Raw genomic sequence first — 8653 nt, 5'->3', positions numbered from 1 at the left:
GGAAGTATTTAAAAGACGGGTAGATGAGGCGCTTAGGGACATGGTTTAGTGGGCATGGTGTTGTTGGGTTGATGGTTGGACTCGATGATCTTGGAGGTCTCTTCCAACCTTTAATGATTCTATGATTCTATGATTCTATTCTATGATTCTTACACACTTGTTCACTCTTAATTATAAGCAAATAAAGTTCTAACACAAGGTATAACCACTTCTTTTCCATTTTGAAACCTTGGGCAGAAACTAGTACTTTCTTTTTTGGCCCAGTTTTCCCAGCACAGAACAGATGTGGCTGACTATTTAAATTACTTGGTACACAGCCCCAAAAGAGTGGATAAAGCTCTTTCAAGATCATGGATATTTAACTTATTCATACATATTTGTTCATACAGTATTTAGTGCCAATCATAACATTAAGACTTTTTGTATTTTGTGTGCCTGTTGAAATCATAACATAATCATACTTGGGGTAGAGGCTGAGTAAAAAAATCAGAGCAGAAGGGATATGGGGAGGCAAAATTATTCGGTTGTCAAGTATATTGGATCATTTCACCTGCCCAAATTTGTGCTTGTTGAAAGGTTTATCCTAAAAGCTGCTGTTCGGTTTTAACCCTCTTTGAAGTCAATTAAGAGCTGAAGTCAGTGGGATCATCGTGCTCAGGCCCTTACTGTTGCGTAGCAGATTCCCTACTGCCTGTGTATATTGCAATTATCCCTGTTTCTATAATTACACTATGCCATCATGAGCTGTCCAGGACAAGATCCTTATTAGGTTAATAGCAGAACTTAAAGGGGTCAGGGTGCCCTTTTGGCATGTTTCACATACCCTGTACTTTTGTGGGAAAAAAAATCACTAAAAATAAGTTATACATGGATGATAATTAAATAGCCACCCCAAAGCTTGCCATGTTCAGTTTATAGCTGTAGTCTAGAGATTACTTTTAATCCTGCTTCTTTTTTTCTGTGCTTTTTTGTTACTGATATCAATGTTATTGCTTTCAATCATCACTTGGAATAAGTTATTAAACTTATACTGCAAATGCAACTTCAGTACAGAATGCTCCCAAACAATGTGAATAGAAGCAGCTCATCCAACTACAGGCTCTTCAACACTTCTGTCTATAACATTTTAAATAGTTAAATTAAGCAAACGTTAACTCCCTCCAGTTGGTGATAATGGTGGAGATAAACTATGCTTTGTACAGTGTGAAGACTCTAGGTTTTTTTCTGCACCAGATCTTCAGAGTTCTTACATCATGTATCTGAGATACAAAAGTCAGGATTTTTTTGTTTTCTAAGCTTAAAATTTCAAGTTTGCACATTGCTTTTATAAAACAGAGCAATCAGAAATATGAGGGGTTCGCAAGAGGGAGCAGGTTTTGATAACTTTTAGTGAATTACATTATTATTTTCTCATTTCTGACTTTTTACAATAGATATATCAAAAATTGTCAAGTGAAGATTTTCCTGATGTTTACACAGTGTTTTTCTATCAATGCTATAAATACAAAATCAAAAAGGTAAATATTTGCATTCCACATGTAATATAATAAAGTCAGTTATTCAGTCTAAGTAATTTAATCAGTGGAAAAGCATACTATTGTCTATATTGTTTTCTTAACTGCTTCTTTTTCTGCAGGTTTATTTTTGTTGTTTCACACTATTTCTCTTCTTTCCTTCATTATTCCACAGGCTCCAGATTGGCGTAGTTCAAGAAATGGTGCTATCTGCAATTTTTTTGAGCTTCCAGCACTGCTGCCAGGCCCAAGGCTTAGTCTTGTAATCGCTGGGAGTTTTTGCAGTTAGATTACACTGTGGCCGCTTTTCCCTCTGGTTGCCCAGAACATTAACTGTCCCAGTTGCATCTCGTATCCCACCACTGCCATTCAGCCACTGCCAGACCCTTCTTTCTCTGTCATCAGTGTTCAGTAGCTCAAGATCAGGTTTGCTCTTTGAGCATTATTCCCTTTCTCATGCAAAATCAATACTTTTCCATATGCAATATTTTATTGAATGGTTATTTGCTAAGGCCAGAAGTAAGAAATAATAAAACCAACCAACCAACCAACCAACCAACCAACAAACAAACAAACAGTAAAGAATGAGGTTTGAAGAAGCTATAGCCTTAAGAAGGCATTGAGAAATATCTGTAACATATACAATCCCCTTTTATGCTAAAAGCTCTTTGGGAACTTGTTGTCAGAATAATTGGATGGAAAAAAGGACTTCTGCAAAATGGAAGTTTTTCCAAAGGAAATCTAGAGTGCCATTAGAAACATTCCTACTTGCAAAATCAAATTTAAATATACCTTTTTGGGTAGATTTCATTTGAAGTAAAATAGTTTGGTTTGCTGGAAAAAATCCCTATTTCTTTTCTAAAGTCAGTTCTGCATTAAGTTTCACTTACCCAAAGCCTGTAGTACCTCACAGGACTTGTAGAAAGGCAGCATAGGTTTTTCTGTTCATTCTCTGTGAAATAGATAGGTAGACCAGAAAAAACACTCTCATGCTCATGGTATTCAAACGTCTTCCCAAAGGCTTCATAAGCCATGATATTTCTCCTCATTCAGGTAGTGCACATTTACGCTGCCAAACCTGCCTGTATAGGTCTTAAAAAACCCCAGACTGTTGCTAGTTTTAAAAAAGAAAGATAGTTGGTGAGTATTCTGACATATGGCCTGCGTCTGGCATGACAGGTGTCTCACTTTTTTGTCAATGTTTAACACATACGATTCACATCCATGGGCATTACTTCGGCTCAGTGATCCCGGGTGTTTCGCAAGAAGTTTTTAGGATATAATGCCAATTTTTTGGTGGCAGGCTATGTGCACTCCATGGCTGAATGCCATATAAGACTCATGTGCATATGAATGCTTTTTCAAAATATATAAAACTTTGTTTACTTCTATGTGTTGATGATGATGGAATTTTAAAACTTCTTACTTTGGACCAAAACTGGGGAATGCAGAGGAGTCCAAATATAATGAGAAAACTTACACATTCAAATATACCGATAGAGAAATGAAATTAACTCTTTTAATTTATTTTAGGTTCCAGTTCTGTTCCAAAGGACACTATCTTAATTACATGAACCAATTCCAATGACATGTGAGCTACACAAAATAATTCCTTCAGTCACCCCTGGAAACAATTTATTGTTAAAGACAACAATTCATGGCAAGAACAAGTAACTGAAATTTTCAAAAGAGATTTCCAGATAACTGGACTTAGCAGGGTCGGTATGATGAATGCCTTTCCTCTTACAAAAGTGCCAAATGTCCAGGAAGTCCCAAATAACTGGAAACGAACTCTGAACACCGGCCTGACATCTTATCTAAAAATTGGCATCATCATTAGAATGCCTACGGTCTTTCAAGTCCTTCTGGGAAAAAGTCTACCACCAGAAATGTCAGCATAATTTATGTGTTTTTTCCAATTTCTAATAAAAGAACTGTATCAGCTGTTAGACTTGATGTTGATGCTTACCAGAAAACAGGTTAATATTGCCATTTGTTTTGTAAGACACACAAAAATTGTAGGCAATTTGGGTGAAATATAAGTGCAAAAATGATTTGATGTTTTACATTGAAACTCTTTGACTTGTTCCAAAATGGTTTTCTTAAGCGTGTATCTTAGAAAAGAAGAGAAAAATCAGAATAAAGCCTGTGATTTTTTTGGGGCTGCTTAATACAAATGTATTAAATTAAGTTTCATACCAGTACAATCTCTTGTCATGAAAGATTATCTTAATCATTAGCTTTGAATTTAGTTCTAAATGTCTTTGCTTTATTAAATTTGACTCTTAATGGCATATTTTAATTAGTACTCAAAAATTAGACTCTCTACTGCCATGAACAAATCAATATCCTGACAAGCTCCACAATGAAATATATACAGTACCATCCAAAGTCTAACATTAAAAAATCTGACAAAATATTATGTAGCTGGCAATTATGTCATAACATCTCATTTTCCAGCAACTATCAAAATACGCATTTGATGAGTTACTGAAGTTCATTGTCTGGTCAGCAAGAGGATTATTATGAAATTCATTGTTAATAATACTTTGTAAATATTATGACTAATAGAAAAGATAGACATATTGCACTGTCAGACTTGTGGGAGAAGATGTACACTCTTCCTGAAGATATTTTCTGACCTGAAACCAGAAATTACTCAACCTAGTCTCAGTCATAGCGTAGTCGTTCTGGTGTCACATGTAAGTGAAGATCACTCCCTAGGGAAGTAAGTAAAAAAATCCCAAACAAAATCACTGCTGAAATTAATGAATATGACATAGGATCACTTTTGAGCTTCTTAGCAAAAATAGTAAGCTGCACACTAACCTGGTGCACTAACCTAGTGCAAATATTCATTATTTATCTAGAACCACCTGGTTTAGTGGAAGATTTTAAGATGAGTTTTAAAAAAAGACTTTTAAACCATACATTGGATATAGTGATGAGGCTTGGAGTTGTAAGGAGATAAAAATAGGATACTGTCAAGGTCCTCAAAATTGCCTGAAGAAGCAGCTCAGTGAGAGTATCTATCTGATATGGATACTTCATCCCTCGTCTCCTGTAAGTGAAGATATTCACTTACATTATCTGCTACTTAAAACCTGCAGATAATTTTAACTTACATGGACTCAGAAATAGTTAAATTTGTATAGCTACAATTTTTACAAAAGCAGTGCTCCATGAATCTCTCTGCTTTCAAGCGGTTTGGCATAGTGTGACTGTTTCAATATGTAAGAGTCATGACATGAGCCAGGAAGTTTATTAAAACATTCTCAGTGTTTTGTTTTGCATGGTATAATTCAAGGCATTACAGCAGGCTAAGAGAAGAAGTTCTTTACGGGACTGTTGTGTTCACTGGATGCCAGAGGGATACATCCATGGCATTTTTTTCCCCCAAGATATGTTTGAAAAAGTATCTGAGTAATTGCACCATTACTCCGGTAAAGGCATTGCTTCTGGTTACTGGAGTTTAAAATACAATTCAGTGTTTAAATAAGTATTCTCTTTGGCTGCTATGCATCATCTGGAAAGATGTGAATTTTTGGAATGGCTCAGCGACAAACCCAGTCTTAGTCAGCAAGGTCTTTTCCTTGGGATCGTTTGTGAAGGTTAGAAAGTTATGTTCGCGCCCAGAGAACAACATAGTTCAACACACGTAGAAAATAAACAGACCCTCCGGCTTCAGCCCAGTCCCATGACCCCTGCGTACAGAGCTTAACCTTCCAAAAGGCATTCAACTTCGTTGGGTCACTGGAGGAGGGGTGAAGATGTCTTGCTCACTGGAAAATGCCACTGTGACCAAAGAAGTCTTTTGTGAAACAATATCCTGATGCAAGCATTTACCTTTCTGCGATATACTTATGTTATTTCATGCCAAAGATCAAGAAATAACACTCCCTTTGGGGAAACTATTATCATCCATCAAGCGCTACTTGTTCAATCACTTTTGATAGAGAGTTGTAGTACTGTACTTCAGAGATTTAAAGTGGGATGAAGTGTGTCAAGAAGCATACTCTGTGATTTTGAAAAAAAAAAAAATTACAAGCATTAGCTAGAAATCACAAACCCATTTAAATTAGGAACTGTAAGCACTTTAAATTGTGATGTAATATGTATTTTTTGTGTAACATGGGACACTAACACATACCTGAGATGCAGTGGAAAGAACTGCTAGATATGAATGTAATTTTTACCACTGGGGTGAAATTTCCACTAGGGGACACCTTTATAGATCTTATTTTAGTATATTGTAGTCGTGCCATTATAAAGCCATCAAATGCAATTTGGCACAGCATGATACTTAAATAGTGGCCTGAAATTAACAGACGGAATTACCCTCTATAGGCAACCAAGGTTATTTATAAATTGGAATTCAGATAAGTAAGTGAAGTGCCTTACTGAACTCTGTACTTTTATATTCCCAATCTCTGTCTTCCGTGCTTTGAAATACTTTTTGCAGTCGTCCCTTAGTTGAACTTCCAGAATATTTAGCCACTTAAAATCAGAGAAAAACTGAAAGCAGGATGCTGTCTTAGGTACTTACAAGAGATAGTACTTTTACATTTGTAAACTATCTTGTAAAGTTTTAATTAAAAGAGCTACATCTTGGCATCTGTGAGGTCTAGTGCAATTAGTTGCTTTAAACTCCATTTTCTCCTCCCGCTGCCAATTAAGCAAAACTTGTGTGCAAGACTAATGGTTGCCTCAGTGACAAAATCAGAACATGCTAAATAATGTGATTAAACTTGTTAAAAGCCAAAATAAACACTTATAATTATCTCAAGGAAACCTGCATAGCACAAGTGAGAGCTCTATAAAGTGAAACTCTGCATCCATAATTTCAGACTTTCCTACACAATAGATCATAGTTAAAGATCTGTTAACAGACCTCTGACTGCTGAACTGGGCAGCTTGTGGTTTTCTTCTAAACCTATTGGCATAATGTGGATTTATGCAAGAGGTGCAAATTGGAAGTTGTCTGCTATTGGAGCCATTGGCAGAACAGAAATCATACTGTAGGCTTAGCAGCATGAAGTACATTGCTTTGAAATTACACAGCAGGGTTTCTGCTTGTTGCTCTGTTTGCCTTTAAGACCAAGGTCTTATACTGTCTGGCCATGATTAAAATCAAAGTGTAGGCCTCTTTGCTGGGTGCCAGTAAACGAAGGTGAAAAACAGAAACAATCTGGATTCTTAATTATTTTAAAATGCAACATAGGCAAAAAACTAAGATGAAAGCATTTCTTACTAATCTATCCTAATTATTCCACATAAAATGATTTCCTAGAGGCCTATATCTTGAGATAGTCACTTTCTATGACTATGCAAGAGCTTTTTTTGACATATAGCATCTTTTATGTAAACCCACACACGTATACAGAAAACAAGAACTGACATGCAGTTTAAAGGGTAGGCTTATTTAAATCAAGGTTCAGGTGTACATCAAAACTTGAAATAAACCAGGATACCACACCGAATTTACTGAAAATTAAATGACCATTAGCTTCTACAGTGGTCCACTAGTAAAAAAATGCACATTTGGAAATGCTCCATTTTACTGCGATGCTATGGAGATACAGGTAGGTATGTACGTGCTGGCAAGTGGGATCAGAAAGAACAAAGGGTTGTTACATTAGAAAATAAAGATATGGTAGAGGGATAGGAGTCCTCAGTGTAAGTCCAAGGCTCTCTACCCAGAGACTCTCATTCTGGTTTCAGTCACTGTGGTCACTTTTCAAGTAAAATCATAGCAAAAATGCTATGTGTATGGCGGAAAGTCAATGCTGAAAGTGGGTACCGTGAGAGCTATCTACACTACTGTCAATTTTACCATAAGTGAACAAGAGGCTTTTTCTTTACTTGTCAGCATATTCCAAAGTACTTGCTGTCAGGATATTTTTCCTAATTGGCTCTTGAAGGGCCTATTGATAGACAGACCTCTTGACTGAAACGAAGATGCTGCAGGGATAATGGGAGATAGCCAAAGACAACCATTAAAGTTGATGTGCAAAATATTTGCTCGCTTTAATTTCTGACTTATTTAACATGTATCTTTTTGATTTAGACTACAATGCTTGAAAGTCAGCTTTTTGGCCTCGTATGAAAAATATATCTTATGTTTTTCCTAGTCTAGGCTTCTTGTTCATGATGCCTTTTCTCTTAGAAGGCAAATGCATGACTTCCAGGTTACCAGCAAAATAAATATATGACATATAAAGGAATAAAGGATTCAAGCAGTCACTTTGAAATGTATTGTATTTTGCTTGTTCTTTCAACACATTTTGAGCACTTTTTCTTAATAATTCATGGCCCATTTAATGTCATGTAGCTTGTTGAGTCCCAGACAATTACGAACAAAATTTTCCATGCCTTAAAATCTATAGCAAAGAGAGGGAGATGTTTCTTTCATGCACCTGTTCAGAACAGTCCCTGATGTTAAATTTATTTAAATATTATATTAAATTGAATATTAAATTTATTTTTAACTCACAGCTACCTTCTGAAACCAGTTCTATTAACTGGTTTGTCTCTGGTCCAACTCTGGCAAGGCAAAATCAGGCAATGTTGGTGGGAACTGGAAAGGTGAGCTCCTTGCTCGCCTCCTCCCCGGGAGCAGGCAGGTCATGTGTACTGCTTGCCCACTACCATACTGGAATAAAAAAAATGTATTTAAGACCACTGTGGTAAGAAGTTCAGAGCAGAGTTACTGTCTCCAGTTTCTACTTCTTCTGACAGAGCCTTGTCATGTTTTCTTATTTTCCCCTTTTCCCTTTAAATAATCTCATTACTATTAAGAAACCACATTGGGTTTTTCCCAGTATCCAAGTATGTTGAGTACATACTGTGGCAAACTTAGCCACATAAAAATTGCTGCTCTGGCTAACTTCTAAAGCATATAATGCAATGTGCTCCACTGGAGAGTTTTAAAGTGATTTAAAGAAATGCATTCCACATCCTTGAAAGTTGTAAAAATTCAAAATAATTCAATAAAGTGCATTAGAACAATAGGTAGACAAAATCACTGTTAATGTTTGTGAAGTTTGTTTTCTGCAAAACACTCTTTTCTCTTACAAGAAAGACATGCAATTTTGCCCTATAATATACCAGCTCTGGTGCTAACAGTGGAAATTGTAGGG

Source organism: Pygoscelis adeliae, unplaced genomic scaffold, assembly GCF_000699105.1.
Source record: "Pygoscelis adeliae isolate BGI_AS28 unplaced genomic scaffold, ASM69910v1 Scaffold167, whole genome shotgun sequence".
NCBI classification, from domain to species: domain Eukaryota; kingdom Metazoa; phylum Chordata; class Aves; order Sphenisciformes; family Spheniscidae; genus Pygoscelis; species Pygoscelis adeliae.
This window is presented reverse-complemented; position numbering follows the sequence as displayed.